The sequence below is a fragment of the Nerophis ophidion genome, linkage group LG02, assembly GCF_033978795.1.
Source record: "Nerophis ophidion isolate RoL-2023_Sa linkage group LG02, RoL_Noph_v1.0, whole genome shotgun sequence".
NCBI classification, from domain to species: Eukaryota; Metazoa; Chordata; class Actinopteri; order Syngnathiformes; family Syngnathidae; genus Nerophis; species Nerophis ophidion.
Genome location: NC_084612.1, coordinates 88,758,825 through 88,781,084, shown reverse-complemented (window position 1 = coordinate 88,781,084; position 22,260 = coordinate 88,758,825). Strand labels below are relative to the sequence as shown.

General features: G+C 40.4%; 1 protein-coding gene across 1 annotated transcript in view; it reads right to left on the bottom strand.

Moving 5' to 3' along the window:
* Window positions 1-21,946, bottom strand: part of znf536 (zinc finger protein 536) — a 650,381-nt gene extending 628,435 nt beyond the window's left edge. Inside the window, exon 1 of the mRNA XM_061893538.1 lies at window positions 21,779-21,946. The gene's annotated coding sequence lies outside the window, so the exon portion shown is untranslated. The remainder of the gene's footprint in view (window positions 1-21,778) is intronic.
* Between the last annotated feature and the right edge of the window lie 314 nt (window positions 21,947-22,260).

The window sequence follows — 22,260 nt, the reverse complement described above, 5'->3', positions numbered from 1 at the left end:
CCTCCCTTGTGGAGGGGGTCCGGTCCGATGACCATGGATGAAGTACTGACTGTCCAGAGTCGAGACCCAGGATGGACCGCTCGTCGGGACCCAGGATGGACCGCTCACCTGTATCGGTTGGGGACATCTCTACGCTGCTGATCCGCTTGAGATGGTTTCCTGTGGACGGGACTCTCACTGCTGTCTTGGAGCCACTATGGATTGAACTTTCACAGTATCATGTTAGACCCGCTCGACATCCATTGCTTTCGGTCCCCTAGAGGGGGGGGGTTGCCCACATCTGAGGTCCTCTCCAAGGTTTCTCATAGTCAGCATTGTCACTGGCGTCCCACTGGATGTGAATTCTCCCTGCCCACTGGGTGTGAGTTTTCCTTGCCCTTTTGTGGGTTCTTCCGAGGATGTTGTAGTCGTAATGATTTGTGCAGTCCTTTGAGACATTTGTGATTTGGGGCTATATAAATAAACATTGATTGATTGATTGATTGAGATGGGATGTGAATGGAGGAGGGTATTAGTAAAGTGTTGAAGTTGCCTGGAGGTGTTGTTTTAGAGCGGTTTTGAAGGAATATAGAGATGCACTTACTTTTACACCTGTTGGGAGTGCATTCCACATTGATGTGGCATAGAAAGAGAATGAGTTAAGACCTTTGTTAGATCGGAATCTGGGTTTAACGTGGTTTGTGGAGCTCCCCCTGGTGTTGTGGTTATGGCGGTCATTTACGTTAAGGAAGTAGTTTGACATGTACTTCGGTATCAAGGAGGTGTAGCGGATTTTATAGACCAGGCTCAGTGCAAGTTGTTTTACTCTGTCCTCCAGGATCTCATTCCTCATCGTTGGGGACAAAAAAAAGAGGAATAATAATCCCCGCCAAGAGAAAGTCATCAGATTCCAAATGAGCACGGAGGCTAAAAAGGAGCAACAAATAATCAGAAAAAGTCCCAACAGGCGAACACGACGACGGCCTTGATGGAGTGCGGCGCGGTAATCTGCGGGGGGCCGCCACTCCGAATAAAAAGCCGAACCTTTCCGGGCTCTGGATTGAGTCTTTAATTCACGAGGATGTGACGTTAAAACCGGCTGTGACAAATGCGGCTGGGCTTAATAGAGGTGTGCAGACAGGCCGCCGTTTCGCCCACTTTTTTTTATCAGAGCGAATTTATCAGCGCCGCCGCCGATCTGTGGCAGCCGCTTGTTGAGAGGGAAACCTCCAGATAGCGTTAAGTACATCATCCCTCCTCGCCGCCGCCGCGCTCGCAGCGTCTGCCTTCCCTCGCTGCTGTCAGCGCGCTCGCCACGCCGGCGGCCATGTTTGCCAACAGGACAATTAGTCAAAGGAAGCGGGGGGAAAGCGCTTCTCCAGTCGGCGCCGGAAAAACGGTCTTTTTTTTTCTAATTGTCGGCCGAAAGACGCTAACTTGTTTGGCTCAAAAGTTCGTCATTTTGTCCAAACTTGACAGAGAAGAAGGTTTTAGTCCATTTTTCGTCAGTTCGGAAAAGTTTTTTTTTTTTTTTTCAAACAATCAATCAATGTTTACTTATATAGCCCTAAATCACTAGTGTCTCAAAGGGCTGCACAAACCACCACGACATCCTCGGTAGGAAAACTCACACCCAGTGGGACGTCGGTGACAATGATGACTATGAGAACCTTGGAGAGGAGGAAAGCAATGGATGTCGAGCGGGTCTAACATGATACTGTGAAAGTTCGATCTACAATGGATACAACACTGTCGCGAGAGTCCAGTCCAAAGAGGATCCAAGACACAGCAGCGAGAGTCCCGTTCACAGCGGAGCCAGCAGGAAACCATCCCAAGCGTAGGCGGACCAGCAGCGCAGAGATGTCCCCAGCCGATACACAGGCGAGCAGTACATGACCACCGGATCGGACCGGACCCCCTCCACACGGGAGAGTGGGACATAGAAGAAAAAGAAAAGAAACGGCAGATCAACTGGTCTAAAAAGGGAGTCTATTTATATATTTTTTTACAAATATCCACTGTAGTGGACGTCGTTTTTTTTATGAGATTCCAGAAAACACAGAGTGAGATGTTCCACCTCTTGTGCCAAACACAAATGCACAAAATGACTTAACACATGAAATGACGAGTAAAACATTTACAAAAACACAACAACCGACTTCTAAAACATTAAAACCGACTCCAAAACACATAAAATGACTCCGAAGAGATGCACAGTGACATCTAAAACGTAAATTACTCCTAAAACACATAAAATGCATTTGTTTTGGTATTGTCATATTGTGTCTTCTTTTTGGGTGGAAGTTGAAAAAACGTGTTCAAGGATTGGTTTGTTTTTGAAGCTTGACGTAGTTTCTGTTATTTTTTCTGTTATTTTTTCAACAGCTCCACATTTGTTGATGGAAACCACAATGAAAGATGCACGTTACATTCAAACAGCTGGTGAGTAATAAGTACAACACTTACAGTGTTAACACTTTTTGGGGCGCAACAAGAAATGAAACCCGCCATAAACTATACACTACTGCCATCTAACGTCTTGGACTTGCGACTCTGATTGCATCTTAGCGTCACACTCGCAAATGAGACTCAGAAATGTGATAATAAAACAATAAATAACTACTGGACAGCAGTTATCATAATCAAATGACATTTTATCATCACTATATATATTTGTTTGTATTTATTAACACACACAACAGTACCGGCGTCGATTCCAGAAGGTATGGGTTCAAATGTGGAGGACACCCCTCACTAGACGTGATAACGACAACGGCTGATTACCATGGCAACCAGTGCACCCGTGCTGAGGGAGCACCCATCAGGACCCGGGAGAGCTGGGAGCGGCAGAAGGTGCAAGAAAGAAGCGAGGAGACGTCCGTCAGACGCACCTTCAGTGCCGCGGTAAATGTTAGCAAGAAGGAGATGACAGCGTGGCGTCGAGGCCTGCAGCCATCCAGCAGCACAGCAGATGGTGGCGAGTGGCGGGCGAGCGAGAGAGAGAGAGAGAGAGAGAGGGATGGGGAAAGTGGTCGAGTGCGAGAGTGGATGGATGACAGGAAGAGCGAGTGGAGTGTGTTAAGGACACCAGTGAAGGGTCCTCGCCTCCTCGTGGGGGTGGGGGGGGGGGGGGGGGGAGAGTCGCTCAATTGAGCCTCCACCCCCCCACCCCCCGGCTCTTGAACCGGACCTGACCCGCCAGTGAAGCGTCTGGCCCGTAGGCCACCTGAGACCCACTCCAACACACGATCCACTCCCACACACGGGGAGAGAGGACGCAGAGAAAGTGGGAGCACTCGAACGCACCGTCGCAGATTTGTCAGGGCTGCCCCCGGGCTTGTGAGAGGTCGAGTGCAAGCTCGTCATGCCAGCGTTTATCTCCTCCACGCCACCACTTCTGACAACAACGTGCCATCTGAGCCCACAAGGAGGACAAGTTCTTCTCCAACAAAGAAGAGAAGTTCTTCTCCAATAAGGAAGGCAATCTAATGGCCAACAAGGAAGACAACTTCTTCTGTAACAATGAAGACAATCTATTCGCCAACAAGGAAGACAACTTCTTCTCCAACAGAGAAGACAACTTTTTCTACAACAAATACAACTTCTTCCCCTACAACGAAGACAACTTCTTCTCCAACAAGAAACACAACTTCTTCTCCAACCAGAAAAATAACATTCTCCAGCAAAGAAGACAACTTCTTATCTAACTAGGAAGACCACTTATTCTCCAACAAGGAAGACAACCTCTTCACCAACAAGGAACACAACTTCTTCTCTGACAAAAAAGACAGCTTCTTCTCCAACAAAGACAACTTCTTTTTCAATAAGAAAGACAAAATCCTCTCCAACAAGAAACACAACCTCTTCGCCAACAAGGAAGACTAATTCTTCTCCAACAAGTAAGACTACTTCTTCTCCAACAAGAAAAATAACATTCTCCAGCAAAGAAGACAACTTCTTATCTAACTAGGAAGACCACTTATTCTCCAACAAGGAAGACAACTTCTTCAACAAGGAAGACAACCTCTTCGCCAACAAGGAACACAACTTCTTCTCTGACAAGGAACACAACTTCTTCGCCAACAAAAAAGACAGCTTCTTCTCCAACAAAGAAGACAACTTCTTCAACAAGAAAGACAAAATCCTCTCCAACAAGAAAGACAACCTCTTCGCCAACAAGGAAGACAACTTCTTCTCCAACAAGAAAAATAACATTCTCCTGCAAAGAAGACAACTTCTTATCTAACTAGGAAGACCACTTATTCTCCAACAAGGAAGACAACCTATTTGCCAACAAGGAAGACAACTTCTTCTCCAACAAGGACGACAACTTCTTCTTCAACAAGGAAGACAACCTCTTCGCCAACAAGTAAGACAACAACTTATCCAACAAGAAAGACAACTTATTCGCCACCAAGTAAGACAACCTCTTCGCCAACAAGGAACACAACTTCTTCTCCAACAAGGAAGACAACTTCTTCAACAAGAACAACCTCTTCGCCAACAAGAAAGACAACATCTTCTCCAACAAGGACGACAACTTCTTCTTCAACAAGTAAGACAACCTATTCGCCAACAAGGAACACAACTTCTTCTCTGACAAGGAACACAACTTCTTCTCCAACAAAGAAGACAACTTCTTCAACAAGAAAGACAAAATCCTCTCCAACAAGAAAGACAACCTCTTCGCCAACAAGGAAGACAACCTCTTCTCCAACAAGTAAGACTACTTCTTCTCCAACCAGAAAAATAACATTCTCCTGCAAAGAAGACAACTTCTTATCTAACTAGGAAGACCACTTATTCTCTAACAAGGAAGACAACCTATTTGCCAACAAGGAAGACAACCCATTCTCCAACAAGGACGACAACTTCTTCTTCAACAAGGAAGACAACCTCTTCGCCAACAAGTAAGACAACAACTTATCCACCAAGTAAGACAACTTATTTGCCACCAAGTAAGACAACTTATTTGCCACCAAGTAAGACAACTTATTTGCCACCAAGTAAGACAACATCTTCTCCATCAAAGAAAGACAACTTCTTCTCCAACAAGGAAGACAACATCTTCTCCATCAAAGAAAAACAACTTCTTCTCCAACAAGGAAGACAACTTATTCAACAAGAAAGACAACCTCTTCTCCATCAAGGAAGACAACAACTTCTCCAAAAAAAAAGACAACCTTTTCTCCAACAAGGAAGACAACCTCTTCTCCAACAAGAACAACAACTTCTTCGCCAACAAGGAAGACAACCTCTTCTCCATCAGGGAAGACAACATCTTCTCGAGACATCAAAGAGAGACAACTTCTTCTCCAACAACGAAAACAACAAATTATCCAACAAGAAAGACAACTTTTTCTCCAACAAGGAAGACAACATCTTCTCCATCAAAGAAAGACAACTTCTTCTCCAACAAGGAAGACAACCTCTTTGCCAACAATGAAGACAACTTTTTTCTCCAACAAGTAAGTCTACTTCTTTTCCAACAAGAAAAATAACATTCTCCAACAAAAAAGACAACTTCTTATCTAAATAGGAAGACCACTTATTCTCCAACAAGGAGGACATCTTCTCCATCAAGGAAGACAACTTCTTCTTCAACAAAAAAAAATAACCTTCTCCGACAAAAAAGACATCTTCTTATCTAACTAGGAAGACCACTTATTTTCCAACAAGGAAGACAACTTCTTCTCCAACAAGAAAGACAACATCTTCTGTAAAAAGGAAGACAACCTCTTCTCCAACAAGGAAGACAAATTCTTCTCCAACAAGGAAGACTACTTTTTCTCCAACAATAAAAAAATATTCGCCAACAAATAAGACAACTTCTTATCTAACTAGGAAGACAACTTATTCTCCAACAAGGAAGACAACCTATTCGCCAACAAGGAGGACAACTTCTTCTCCAACAAACTCATAAACTTCATTTATATTTTTTGCAAATAATAATTAAATCAGAATTTCAAGGCTGCAAAACGTGACAAAGTAGTTGGGAAAGGGCATGTTCACCACTGTGTTACATCACCTTTTCTTTTAACAACACTCAATAAACGTTTGGGAACTGAGGAAACTAATTGTTGAAGCTTTGAGAATTCTTTCCCATTCTTGTTTTATGTTGAGCTTCAGTCCTTCAATAGTCCGGGGTCTCCGCTGTCGTATTTTACGCTTCATAATGCGCCACACATTTTCCATGGGAGACAGGTCTGGACTGCAGGCGGGCCAGGAAAGTACCCGCACTATTTTTTTACAAAGCCACGCTGTTGTAACACGTGCTGAATGTGGCTTGGCATTGTCTTGCTGAAATAAGCAGGGGCTTAGGTGGCAGCATATGTTGTTCCAAAACCTGTATGTACCTTTCAGCATTAATGGTGCCTTCACAGATGTGTAAGTTACCCATGCCTTGGGCACTAATGCACCCCCATACCATCACACATGCTGGCTTTGCGTCGATAACAGTCTGGATGGTTTGCTTCCCCTTTGGTCCGGATGACACAATGTCGAATATTTCCAAAAACAATTTGAAATGTGGACTCGTCAGACCACAGAACACTTTTCCACTTTGCATCAGTCCATCTTAGATGATTTAAGGCCCAGAGAAGCCAACGGCGTTTCTGGATGTTGTTGATAAATGTATTTCGCTTTGAATAGTAGAGCTTTAACTTGCACTTACAGATGTAGTGACCAACTGTATTTAGTGACAGTGGTTTTCTGAAGTGTTCCCGAGCCCATGTGGTGATATCCTTTAGAGATTGATGTCGGTTTTTGATACAGTGCCGTCTGAGGGATCGAAGGTCACTGTCCTTCAATGTTGGTTTCCGGCCATGCCGCTTACGTGGAGTGATTTCTCCAGATTCTCTGAACCTTTTGATGATATTATGGAGCGTAGATGTTGAAATCCCTAAATTTCTTGCAATTGCACTTTGAGAAAGGTTGTTCTTAAACTGTTTGACTATTTGCTCACACAGTTGTGGACAAAGGGGTGTACCTCACCCCATCCTTTCTTGTGAAAGACTGAGCATTTTTTTGGGAAGCTGTTTTCATAGCCAATCATGGCACCCACCTGTTCCCAATTAGCCTGCACACCTGTGGGATGTTCCAAATAAGTGTTTGATGAGCATCCTTCAACTTCATCAGTATTTATTGCCACCTTTCCCAACTTCTTTGTCACGTCTTGCTGGCATCAAATTCTAAAGTAAATGATTATTTCCACAAAATAAAATGTTTATCAGTTTGAACATCAAATATGTTGTCTTTGTAGCATATTCAACTGAATATGGGTTGGTTGAAAATCATTTGCAAATCATTGTATTCTGTTTATATTTACATCTAACACAATTTCCCAACTCATATGGAAACGGGGTTTGTATGACTGAATTGCACTTTAAAAAAAAAAAATACAATTGTGTTCATTTTTGATCATTCTCTTCATTTAAAAGGGGATCTTCAAGTTAAAACGACTAAATTAAATGAATACATTTTACGTCCGTCATTGGTGGACGACATGTCTCGGGTCAGACTTTAACGTTTTCACGTCTAGTGCGTTTTTTTTATTTTTTTTAAACGAATCAATTAGCGCCGTGAAGTGAAAGTCCACTTTCCTCGTGCACATAAAATTCGGCGATGAGGCCTGACTTTCACAGGAACAAGAAGACGTTAATGTCGCGGCGTCACTTAGCCAATCAATTAGCGCTGCAATATTCAAGTACAGCAAAAAAAGGGGACAAACTGTCACCGGGAGTTCGGCGCTGAGGCCGCGTCTTTCACAGGAACAAGAAGATGTTGAGGTTGTCGCGCTATTATTTAACAAATTAATGAAGTCCACATGTCAGCGCAAAGAACAGTGTCCAACAAAATGTTTAAATGGACTTGTTGTGCACATAAAACAACAGCAGAGGGGGCAGTTTATGACCTGCACCAGGAAAATAGACATCAAACTTTAACCTTGTGGGATTTAACCATGACTTCACCAATCAATCGGCACTGAGTAGTTAAAGTCCTCCGTCTTGTTCGCATAAAACCCTGCAAAATCCTCACTGGGTAGCGATAAAGTTGTCTTCCGCAGCAGCAAGAAGACAGACTGGCAGACATTGGTTCTGTAATATCCTAGACACCGAAACCTATTTAACATCTATCCATCCATCTTCTTCCACTTATCCGTGGTCGGGTTGCGGGGGTGGCAGCTTAAGCAGAGAACCCCAGACTTCGCTCTCCCCAACCACTTCGTCCAGCTCTTCCCGGAGGATTCAGAATCGTTCCCAGGCCAGCCGGGAGACATAGTCTTCCCAATGTGTCCTAGGTCTTCCCCGTGGCCTCCTACCGGTTGGACGTGCCCTAAACACCTCCCTATGAGGTGTTCGGGTGGCATCCTGACCAGATGCCCGAACCACCTCATCTGGTTCCTCTCGATGTGGAGGAGCAGCGGCTTTACTTTGATCTCCCCCCGGATGACAGAGCTTCTCACCCTATCTCTAAGGGAGAGCCCCGCCACCCGGCGTAGGAAACTCATTTCGACCGCTAGTACCCGTAATCTTGTCCTTTCGGTCATAACCCAAAGCTCATAGGACGTAGATCGACCGGTAAATTGAAAGCTTTGCCTTCCGGCTCAGCTCCTTCTTCACCACAACGAATCGATACAGCGTCCGCATTACTGAAGACGCCGCCTGTCGACCTCACGATCCACTCTTTCCTCACTCGTAAACAAGACTCCTAGGTACTTGTACTTCTCCACTTGGGGCAAGGTCTCCTCCCCAACCCGGAGATGGCACTCCACCCTTTTCCGGGCGAGAACTACGGACTCGGACTTGGAGGTGCTGATTCTCATTCCGGTCGCTTCACACTCGGCTGCGAACCGATCCAGTGAGAGCTGAAGATCTTGGCCAGATGAAGCCATCAGGACCACATCATCAGCAAAAAGATGAGTCCTAATCCCGCGGCCACCGAACCGGAACTCCTCAATGCCTTGACTGCGCTTAGAATTTCTGTCTGTAAAAGTTATGAACAGAATCGGTGACAAAGGGCAGTCTTGGCTGGAAACGTGTCCGACTTACTGCCGGCAATGCGGACCAAGCTCTGACACAGATCTTACAGGAAGCAGACCGCCACCACCTTAACATTTGACAACCAAAACAATTACACAAGGCGACTAGCGACTCTGAAATCATTATCCATGCATTTGTTACGCCTCGTCTCGATTACTGTAACGTATTGTTTTCGGGTCTCCCTATGTCTAGCATTAAAAGATTACAGTTGGCACAAAATGCGGCCGCTAAGCTTTTGACCAGAACAAGAAAGTTTGATCCTGTTACGCCTATACTGCCTCGTTCCCCCGCACTTAAGATGTGACTTTAAGGTTTTACTACTTACGTATAAAATACTACACGGTCTAGCTCCATCCTATCTTGCCGATAGGTTTATAAAATTGGGAACCATTTCCCTAAAAAAAATTATGTTTCTTACTTTTGCAATATTTTTCTCAAAAAAATCATTACATTTTTTATGTAGAATTTTTACGTTTCAATGCAAAGTGGTCATATAATATTCTGACTTTTATCACAATATTGCCAATTTTTTTGTTGTTCTTGTAAAAAAGTGACATTTTTTGGACTAAACTGTTTTTCGTCCTAATTTTGCCAAGTAAAATTTGTATTATTATTATAATAATGCCAACATTTTAAAGTTGAAAAAAAAACTCACAACACAGAGGAATGTGAATGTCTATGAGAAACCTTGGAGAGGACCGCAGATGTGGGTGAATCCCCCCCTCTAGGGGAGACTGAATGCAATGGACGTCGAGTGGGTCTAGCATAATATCGTGGAAGTCCTGTCCATACTGGATCTAACATAATAGTGAGAGTCCAGTCCACTTATTTGGAACATCCCACAGGTGAACAGGCTAATTGGTAACAGGTGTGTGCAAAAGCAGCTTCCATGAAATGCTCAGTCAATCACAAACAGGGATGGGGCAAGGGTTACCACTTTGTGAACAAATGCGTGAGCAAATTGTCCAACAGTTTAAAAACAACATTTCTCAACCAGCTATTGCAAAGGAATTTAGGGATCTCACCATCTACAGTCCGTAATATCACCAAAAAGTTCCAAGAATTTGGAGAGATCACTGCAAATAAGTAATGATATTATGGAGCTTCCATCCCTCATGGGGTGCACAAAAGTGACATTAGTGTTTAAAGGATATGCAAAGCCAAAGCCATTTATCAACAACACCCAGAAACGCTGCTGGGTTCGCTATCTAAGCATTACCTGTCAAATCAACTAGCACTGTACAAAGTATTTCTTTTTGCACAAATTAAGACAAATGTTCACCAGGAAACAATAGAATTGTCTTTTAAAGGAACAAAACGACACAGCAGACTTTAAATATGTTTGTGTTACTTAATAAAACCACTTGCACTGTAAAGTTAAAGTATTTTTTTGCACAAATAAAGACAAATATTCACCCGGAAGCAATGAAGTCCTTCACAGGAACAAAAAGACCGCAGACTCTAACACATTTAAGCATTACCTAAAAAAAATCAACATGCACTGTACAGTTAAATTTATTTTTTTGCACAAATAAAGACAAATATTCACCATGAAACAACAGAGTCGTATTTTAAAGGAACAAAACGACACAGCAGACTTTAAATATATTTGCGTTACTTAACAGAACAACTTGCACTGTAAGGTTAAAGTATTTTTTTGCACAAATAAAGACAAATGTTCACCAGGAAACAATGTAGTCCTTCACAGGAACAAAAAGACACAGCAAACTTTAAAATATCCAAGCATTACCTACCAAATCAACTAGCACAGTACAGTTAAAGTTTAGTTTTTTCTTTGCACAAATAAAGACAAATGCTCACCAGGAAACAATTGAGTCGTCTTTTAAAGGAACAAAACAACACAGCAGACTTTAAATATCTATTTTTGTTATTTAACAATTCAACTAGCACTGTACGGTTACATTTCTTTTTTTTTTGCACATATAAAGACAAATATTCACCAGGAAACAATGGAGTCGTCTTTTAAAGGAACAAAACAACGCAGCATACTTTAAAATATCAAGGCATTACCTAGAAAATCAATTAGCACTGTAAAGTTACAGTATTTTTTTTGCACAAATATTCACCAGTAAACAATGGAGTCATTCTTCACAGGAACAAAAAAACAGCTGACTTTAAAATATTTAAGCATTACCTACAAAAAAATCAATTAGCACTGTACAGTTAAACTATTTTTTTATTTTTTTTTTGCACGAATAAAGACAAATATCCACCAGGAAACAATGGAGTCGTAAAGGAACAAAACGACACAGAAGACTTTAAATATATATTTGTTATTCAACAAATCAACTAGCACTGTACAGTTAAAAAATGATTTTTTTTTTTGCACAAATTAAGACAAATATACACCAGGAAACCATGGAGTCTTCTTTTAAAGAAACAAAACGACACAGCATACTTTAAATATCTTTCTGTTACTTAACGAAACAACTTGCACTATAAGGTTAAAGTTGTTTTTTTTGCACAAATAAAGACAAATATACACCAGGAAACCATGGAGTCTTCTTTTAAAGGAACAAAACGACACAGCAGACTTTAAATATCTTTGTGTTACTTAACGAAACAACTAGCACTGTAGGGTTGAAGTCTTTTTTTGCACGAAAAAAGACAAATGTTCACCAGGAAACAATGGAGTCGTCTTTTAAAGGAACACAACGACACAGCAGACTTTAAATATAATTGTGTTACTTAACGAAACAACTTGCACTGTAAGTTTAAAGTTTTTTGGTTTTTTGCACACATAAAAAAAAATATTCACCAGGAAACGATAGAGTCGTCTTTTAAAGGAACAAAACAACACAGCAGACTTTAAATATATTTGTGTTACTTAACGAAACAACTAGCACTGTAGGATTGAAGTATTTTTTGCACGAATAAAGACAAATGTTCACCAGGAAACAATGGAGTCGTCTTTTAAAGGAACAAAACAACACAGCAGACTTTAAATATATTTGTGTTACTTAACGAAACAACTAGCACTTTAAGGTTAAAGTTTGTTTTTTTTGCAGAAATAAAGACAAATGTTCACCAGGAAACAATGGAGTCGTCTTTTGAAGGAACAAAACGACACAGTAGACTTTAAATATATTTGTGTTACTTAACGAAACAACTTGCACTATAAGGTTAAAGTTAGTTTTTTTGCACAAATAAAGAAAAATATTCACCAGGAAACAATGGGGTCGTCTTTTAAAGGAAAAAAACAAAACAGCAGACTTTAAATATATTTGTGTTACTTAACGAAACAACTACCACTGTAGGGTTAAAGTATTTTTTTGCACGAATAAAGACAAATGTTCACCAGGAAACAATGAAGTCGTCTTTTAAAGGAACAAAACAACACAGCAGACTTTAAATATCTTTGTGTTACTTAACGAAACAACTTGCATTGTAAGGTTAAAGTATTTTTTTTTTCACAAATAAAGACAAATATTCACCAGGAAACAATGCGGTCGTCTTTTAAAGGAACCAAACAACACAGCAGACTTTAAATATCTTTGTGTTACTTAACGAAACAACTTGCACTGTACAGTTAAATTTTTTTTTTGCACAAATAAAGACAAATATTCACCAGGAAACAATTAAGTCGTCTTTTAAAGGAACAAAACAACACAGCAGACTTTAAATATATCCAAGCATTACCTACAAAATCGACGCACACTGTACAGTTAAAGTATTTCCTTTTTGCATAAATAAAGACAAATGTTCATCAGAAACAATTAAGTCGTCTTTTAAAGGAACAAAACAACACAGCAGACTTTAAATATCTTTGTGTTACTTAACGAAACAACTTGCACTGTCCAGTTAAATTTCTTTTTTTTTGCACAAATAAGGACAAATATTCATCAGGAAACAATGGAGTCGTCTTTTAAAGGAACAAAACGACTCAGCAGACTTTAATTATATCCCAGCATTACCTACATAATCAACAAGCACTATACAGTGAAAGTACATTTTGCAGAAATATTCACCAGCAAACAACAGAGTCGTCCTCCACAGGAACAGGAAGACGGACGCCAAGTCACTTTCACTCCGGCAAAGTGGAAAAACATCAAAAAAAAAAAAAAAAGTCAAAGAAAATAGAATTCCGGTGGATGAGCCGCGGTGTAACAAGTCCACCCCCCCCCCCCCTTCCTAAAAACACCCCCGGGGGCGGGGAGAATATCCCGCTATTGTGGCGTTAACCCGCGAGACCTGGCGGGGAATGTAAACCTTTCACATCGCATTTGTAAGCCGGGCTGCTCATGACACAGGCTTTTACTGGAACCCTGCGTGCAAGTGTGCAAGTGTGCAAGTGTGCGAGTGTTCAAGTGCACGAGTCTCTGTGTGTGTGTGCGACTTCCAGGTTTCATTAAAGATCCAATTATGCAAATGAGCCGCCGGAGAGGCCGCGGAATATGTGCACAATGACGGCGCGGCGAGGCGGTCACGCTCGGACACGACGCGCCGCGTCCCGGGGCCGGATTTACGAGCGCCGCCGAGCGTCGACGCCTCCGTCCTCTGGCGAGGAGGAGCTCTTCATCATAATTAAAGCTCCTCCTCCTCCTCCTCCTCGGCCTCCATCTTGTTTGACTTCAGCTCGTTAGCGGCAAGTTTGCAGAGGTCGCCGCCGACGGGACGTGTTGCGTGATCCGCGCGGCGACGGCGTGTGAAGTGTGTAATAGATATGACCCCCCCCCCCCCCCAGCCCCCCTCACACTCTCACACACACACTCTCCTCTCTCCTCAACACACACACACACACACATCTCCTATTTAGTGCACTTTGAGCGTGCGAATGCTAAACAGTAGCCGCTCGCCGCCTGATTGACGCCCGTTTGCTCGACGGCGCTAAGCTGAATGACATGGCGGAAAACAGGCACATCAAAGGATGGGGGGGGGGAAGTGGGGGTCGAATCGAAAGAGAAAGATCCCAAATGAACTTGGAGAAAGAGAGAAACATACAAACAAGAGGAGAAGAAGGAGAAATGAAGACGATTGGTTCTTGTTCTGCGGGTTTCAACACAAAAGGTGGCGGTCCTCACTTTTGTCAAGGCCGAACACACACCGACATGCACGCTAACACAACTGCGTGTTGCACACACGCACGCGCACACACTCCCACACACTTGCAGGACGGATAAGAGAAAGTCGAACTTGCACATGCTTTGAAAACACACACACACACACACACACACACACACACACACACACACACACACAAATAGTCATATTTACACTACAACAGGCCTCGACAATTGTAATAAAATAACTTTTTATAATATCTTAATACTATAATAATATATTTATTCACTTCATGTTATATAATGTATTTTATTTTACATAGTCGTATTGTATCTTTAGTATTTTTATTATACTTTTTTTTTTTTTTTTCTATTTTATAAAAAATATATTTTAATAATAAATAAAAACCCGGCAGGATGGACAGTAAAACATGACAAAAAAAAAATAATATACATATAAATGTAATTAAATAGAACAAAAAATGCAATATAATTGTTTAAAATTTTTATAGAAATGTATCAATAAAGTAGCAATATATATATATATTTGTTAACTATGTGATGTATTTTATATTACATAATTGTAATTTATTTCATCAATTTTTTTCACTTTTTTTTAATATAAAATGTATTTTAATAATAAATTAAATCCCGGCAGGATAGACAGTAAAACAAGACCAAGTATATATATATATATATATAAAATAAATTAAAATTATGTAATATAATAAACGTTATTTAACATGAAGTTAACACACACACACACATATATATATGTATATATATATAAAATAGAAATAATAAATAGAAAATAGGGCAACATTTTTTTTGTAATTTTCATAGAAAATAGAAAACTATATATATATATATATATATATACATGTGTGTGTATTAACTTCATGTTAAATAATGTATATCATATTACATAATTTTTACTTATTTTATATATATTTTATTTCTTATTATACATACTTGTTTTATTTATATTTAGAATAAAATGTATTTTAATAATTAAAAAAAACTTGGCAGGATAGACGGTAAAACATGACAGAAAACAAAAAGCAAAAAATATATAAATATATGATATAAAAATCAAATAGGAAAAAAGGGGCAATAAAAAACATTAAAATTGTGATAGAAATGTATCAATAAAGTAATAATATATATTTATATATATATACTTTAACTTCATGTTATATAATGTATTTTATATTATATCAATCAATCAATCAATCAATCAAAGTTTACTTGTGTGGCCCAAAATCACGAGTGTCTCAAAGGGCTGCACAAGCCACATCTTATGTTATACATATCTTATTATATATATATTTATTATTTATATATTTATATTGAACATAAAATGTATTTTAATAATGGATAAAAAAACAGCAGGATAGACAGTAACACATGATTAAAAAAAATATATATATATATTAATATAATATAAATAATAAATAGAAAAAAAATCAATAAAAAACACATTTTAATTTTAATAGAAATGTATCAATAAATGATGAACATGTATGAATAAAAATAATGATACATGTTAAAGGAGTCGACTATAAGGGAACAAAGCATAATAGTGTGCGTACAGGAAGTGCAAATAATACTTTTGCCAGATCTGGCCTCAAATTAGACGTCCTTGACAGACACACACACACACACACACACACACACACACACACACTGCAAATAAGTACACACTTGCAAAGGTGCCTTCACCGTACAACAATTGTGTCCAAAGTGCGGGCCGGAGGTCATTTTGTGCCCGCGGTTGACTTTTAATCAACCCTCTGCATATCATAACTAAATGACATCATTAAATATGACATTAATTTGCTGTGTCAGCTAAAAACTAAAAGCTCCAACATCGACGAGGTGCATTGTCCTCACACTTTTTATTGATGCATTATACTAATTACTTCTTTTTTGTTTTTTTCCTTTCAAGGTACCTAAAGAGTACCTTAAATCACCTTTAAAAAAAAAGTGAAAATATGCATTATTAATAACAACACGTTAAAGTGTGTTTAACGTGTGGAGTCAAAGGTCGCGGCGTTACAAGGCTGAGGGTCACGGCGGCGTGATAGCGATGCTGCGGAGGGGTGGGGGGTGGGGGGGGGTTACAACTGTAACACACACACACACACATGCGCTGTCGCCGCCAACGGGCAGGTATGAGAAGGACGCGGAGGGGGCGTGGCCTCGTCACAGTGACTGTGTATTAATTAATGGACACCTCGCTCCCCCTCCCTCTCCAGCTGCTCCCACAGGCCCGGAGGGGGTGGGTACCACCCTGACACACACACACACACACACACACACACACACACACGGCATGTTAAGTCAGGCCGGCATCGTGTGTGTGCTTGCAAAAAAAAAAAAAGGTCTGACTGCGGAGAGGATTCGCCGTCACAGTCCGGCGAGCGACTGACTGACAGGTGACATCCCTCAGAAAACATCACTTGCTGACCACCGCACACACACACACACACACACACACACACACACGTAGTTAGGCATAAACCATCCACACTTGTTAAACCATCAGATAAAAGACGCCGCATCACAGCAGGCGGCCTCCTTTGCAACACACGTCGCCGCCGTCTTCGCCGAGCGAGTCGTTTTCAACCGCGTTCCTAACTGAGGTGAAGCTGGACTGCAGGGGTCAAAGGTCAACACACTCAAACGCACACTAACAGGATTACGAGCCGGCCAGGTTGTCCTCATTCAAAAAAAAAAAAAAAGGGCACAATTGAGATTCCAACATATTTTCCCATTCAAAAGTAGCATTTAAAAAAAAAAAAAAAAAAGGCACCATTTAGATTGTAACCTCTTTTAGAGCACAGGGAAAACGACACCATTTGGAATGGGAGTTCTTTTAGTCCACAGATGTTGCCATTGAAAAGTATCATTTAAAAAAAAAAAAAGGTACAATTTAGAATTATGCCTCCTTTAGACAAGTTGTTGGCTCCATTTCGAATGTAACCTCTTTTCGTGCACGGTTGTTGCCATCCAAGAGTGCCATTGGAATACAGCACAATTTATAATGTAACCTCTTTTTGTGCAGTTTTTGCCATTCAAAACTGTCAAAGGAAAACGGCACAATTTAGATTGTAGCCTCTTTTAATGTACAGGTGTTGCCATTCAAAACTCTCATAGGAAAACAGCACAATTTAGAATGTAACCTCTTTTCGTGCACAGTTGTTTCCAATCAAAAGTGACGTAAGAAAACAGCACAATTTAGAACGTGACCTCTTTTAGTGCACAGTTTGCATTCAAAACTCTCATAGGAAAACAGCACAATTTAGAATGTAACCTCGTTTACTGCGCAGGTGTTGCCATTCAAAAGTGTTATAAGAAAACAGCATAAATTAGAATGTAACCTCTTTTAGTGCACAGTTTGCATTCAAGAGTGTCATAAGAAATCGACACTATTTAGAATGTAACCTTCATTAGTGCACAAAACTCTCATAGGAAAACAGCACAACTTGGAATGCAACCTCGTTTACTGTACAGGTGTTGCCATTCAAAAGTGACACAAGAAAACAGCACAATTTAGAATGTAACCTCTTTTAGTGCACAGTTTGCATTCAAAACTCTCATAGGAAAACAACACAATTTAGAATGTAACCTCTTTTTGTGCACTGTTTCCATGCAAAAGTGTCATAGGAAAACGACACAATTTAGTATGTAACCTTCATTAGTGCACAATTGTCACCATTCAAAACTCTCATTGGAAAACAGCACAACTTGGAATGCAACCTCGTTTACTGCACAGGTGTTGCCATTCAAAAGTGACACAAGAAAACAGCACAATTTAGAATGTAACCTCTTTTAGTGCACAGTTTGCATTCAAAACTCTCATAGGAAAACAACACAATTTAGAATGTAACATCTTTTTGTGCACTGTTTCCATGCAAAAGTGTCATAGGAGAACGACACAATTTAGAATGTAACCTCGTTTAGTGCACAGGTGTTGCCATTCAAAACTCTCATAGGAAAACAGCACAATTCAGACTGTAACCTCTTTTAGTGCACAGGTGTTGCCATTCAAAAGTGTCATAAGAAATTGACACAATTTAGAATGTAACCTTCATTACTGCACATTTGTCACCATTCAAAACTCTCATAGGAAAACAGCACAATTTAGAATGTCACCTCTTTTCGTGCACAGTTGTGGCCAATCGAAAGTGACACAAGAAAACAGCACAATTTAGAATGTAACCTCTTTTAGTGCACAGTTTCCATTCAAAACTCTCATAGGAAAACAGCACAATTTAGAATGTAACCTCTTTTAGTGCACAGTTTCCATGCAAAATTGTCATAGGAGAACGACACTATTTAGAATGTAACCTCGTTTACTGCACAATTGTCGCTATTCAAAACTCTCATAGGAAAACAGCACAATTTAGAATGTAACCTCTTTTAGTGCACAGTTTCCATGCAAAAGTGTCATAGGAGAACGACACTATTTAGAATGTAACCTCGTTTACTGCACAATTGTCGCTATTCAAAACTCTCATAGGAAAACAGCACAATTCAGACTGTAACCTCTTTTTGTGCACAGTTGTTGCCAATCGAAAGTGACACAAGAAAACAGCACAATTTAGAATGTAACCTCTTTTACTGCACAATTGTCACCATTCAAAACTCTCATAGGAAAACAGCACAATTTAGAATGTAACCTCGTTTATTGCACAGGTGTTGCCAATCAAAAGTGACACAAGAAAACAGCACAATTTTGAATGTAACCTCTTTTAGTGCACAGTTTCCATTCAAAAGTGTTATCGGAAAACGACACAATTTAGAATGTAACCTCTTTTACTGCACAATTGTCGCTATTCAAAACTCTCATAGGAAAACAGCACAATTCAGACTGTAACCTCTTTTCGTGCACAGTGGCCATTCAAAAGTGTCATAAGAAATCGACACTATTTATAATGTAACCTTGTTTACTGCACATTTGTCACCATTCAAAACTCTCATAGGAAAACAGCACAACTTGGAATGCAACCTCTTTTAGTGCACAGTTGCCATTTAAAAGTGACATAAGAAAACAGCACAATTTAGAATGTAACCTCTTTTAGTGCACAGTTTGCATTCAAAAGTGTCATAAGAAATCGACACTATTTAGAATGTAACCTCTTTTAGTGCACAATTGTTGCCATTCAAAACTCTCATAGGAAAACAGCACAATTTATAATGTAACCTCTTTTTGTGCACTGTTGCCATTCAAGAGTCTCATACTAAAAAGGCACGATTTACACGATTTTACACGAAAGGCACGATAACCTCTGTTAGTGCACAGTTATACCATTCAAAACTCTCATAGGAAAACCGCACACTTTAGAATGTAACCTTCTTTCATGCAGTTTGCATTCAAAACTCTCTTAGGAAAACGGCACAATTTAGAATGTAACCTCTTTTAGTGCACAGTTTCCATTCAAAACTCTCATAGGAAAACGGCACAATTTCAAATGTAACCTCTTTTTGTGCACAGTTGCACCATTCAAAAGAGTAAGAGGCAAACAGCACACTTTAGAATGTAACCTTCTTTCATGCAGTTTGCATTCAGAACTCTCATAGGAAAACAGCACGATTTAGAATGTAACCTCTTTTCGTGCACAGTTGTTGCCAATCGAAAGTGACATAAGAAAACAGCACAATTTAGAATGTAACCTCTTTTCTTGCACAGTGGCCATTCAAAAGAAATCGACACTATTTAGAATGTAAGCTTGTTTACTGCACATTTGTCACCATTCAAAACTCTCATAGGAAAACGGCACAATTTAGAATATAACCTCTTTTTGTGCACACTTGCACCATTCAAAAGTGTGATCGGAAAACAGCACCATTTCGAATGTAACCTCTTTTCATGCACAGTTGCGATTCAAAACTCTCATAGGAAAACAGCACACTTTAGAATGTAACCTCTTTTTGTGCACAGTTTGCATTCAAAAGTGTCATAGGAAAACGGCACAATTTCGAATGTAACCTCTTTTAATGCACACTTGCCATTCAAGAGTCTCATACTAAAAAGGCACAATTTAGTATGTAACCTCTTTTTGTGCACAGTTGCACCATTCAAAAGTGTCAGAGGGAAACAGCACACTTTAGAATGTAACCTCTTTTCTTGCACAGTTGCCATTCAAAACTCTCCCAGGAAAACATCCCAATTTACAACATAACCTCTTATAGTTTGCATTCAAGAGTCTCATAGGAAAACGGCCCGTTTTAGAACGCAACCTCGTCTCATGCGCAGCCGTCGCCATTCAAGAGTGTCATAAGAAAACAGCACAATTTAGAATCTAACCTCTTTTTGTGCACGGTTGCCATTCAAGACCGTCATAGAAAAACGACACTAAATAGAACGTAACCCCTTCTAGCGCCCGGTTGGTCTCCAGTAGAACGTCACATCTTTTACCGCTTGTTCACATTCAGAAGTCCCGTTTAAAGAATGCTTAATTTAGAAGGTGACATCTGTTTGCTCCCATTGAAAAGTGTCATAAGAAAATGGCACAATTTACAGTAAACTGTAACATCTACGGCTTGTTCATATTTCAAAATAGAAATAAAAAAAATGCCCGAATAGGAATGCATCCTCTTTGAGTGGAGTTGTCCTTTCAAAAGTGACACAATTGAGAATGTAATGTCATAAGGAAAAAGGCACAATTTCACACTTTTACTGCTTGTTCCCATTCCAAAAAATAAAGAATTTAGAGTGGGACGTGTTGTTCACATTAAAAAAAAAAGACACAATTTAAAATTGTGCTTTTTAAAAAGAAAATATGAAAAAAATGATGACACTTTTGAGTGGGAATGACATCACTTGCTCCCATTCAAAAGTCCCATTAGAAAAAAGGCACAATTTAGAAAGAGAACATTGTTCCGTTGATTGGAATCGACACTAAAGTAGACTCCTACACTTCACCAGTGGGGGTCAACTTTGACCAACACCCACTCTGAGTGACATCCCCCCCCCCCCCTTCTCTGCACACACACACACACACATGTCATACGTCCTCCCGTGCGTGTGCCGTGTACATTCCACGCAAAAATGGTGCCCTTAACTTTTATATTTTGAAAAAGAAAACAAAAAAAAACACGTCAAGTGTCCCGTGGTGGACAAAGTTTTGCTTTGGTCGGATGTTTTAAAAAAAAAAAAAAAAAAAAAAAAATCCACGCACTCGTAAAATGACACTTTGATGGAGCGCGTGTATATTTGTTGCGTGAATCTGATAATAACAAATAGATTAAAAAAAAAATGTCAAAAGCGGTTTCTTACCTTTTTTTTTTTTTTCACACTCCCTCAAAAAAAAAGGAATTCCCTTGCGCGGCGTGCGCGGCGTCCACGGACGGCGGAGAGCGAAAAGTGCGTGTGGACCTGTTAGTTAGACAGCCTCCACGCTGCGTGCGCGCATCCTGACCTGACGTGGGAATCTTGTCCTTCTGCACCCCCCCAAACCCCCCCTCCCTCCCCCCCACCGGACCACGAGCACGGGAGCGCACGCGGCGTGGACGTTTTTTTTTTTTTTTTTTTTTTTTTTTCGCGCGGTGCGGCGGCCAGTGGCGGGAAAGCAACGCCGGCTTCGACGGACCAAAAGGTGGAATATTGGTATATAAAAAAAAAAAAGGTTTTAAACCTAATGACTTTTCTTTCCATCCATCCATCCGTTTCCTACCGCTTGTCCCTTCCCGGGTGGCGTTTGGATGAAAAGACCGAAAGTGCGTCCTTACCTTGGCGGAGGTCCTTCAACAAGAAGAAGAAGAAGAGTCCGTGGGTCGTGCGTGTGGCGCGTAACTGTGCGCTTAAACAAGTCCTGAGTGGTCCATATGACGCGCGTAAAAGCGTGCGCGCGTGTTAAATACGTGCGTGTGTGTGTGTGTGTGTGTGTGTGCACTGTAACCTTGTGGCGTGTTGATGTAAATAAGCCTGCTCGCCTCCTAGCTTCCTCGCCTCCCTCCCTCCCTCCTTCCCTCCTTCCCTCCGCCGTGCCTCCCGACGTCTCCTCCTCCTCCTCGCACAATTAACAACAATTAAGCGCAATTAGCTTTATTTTTTTATTACCGTTATTATCTTCATCGTGGCGGTTGATGTTGTTCCAAACACTTAAAAAAAAGGAAAAGTTCCTTTACTTGCAGCAAGTTTAGTGTGGAAAAAGTGAAAGAAAAAAAAAAAAAAAGTGAGTGTTGGGAAGGAGGAGGTGGATACATGTGTC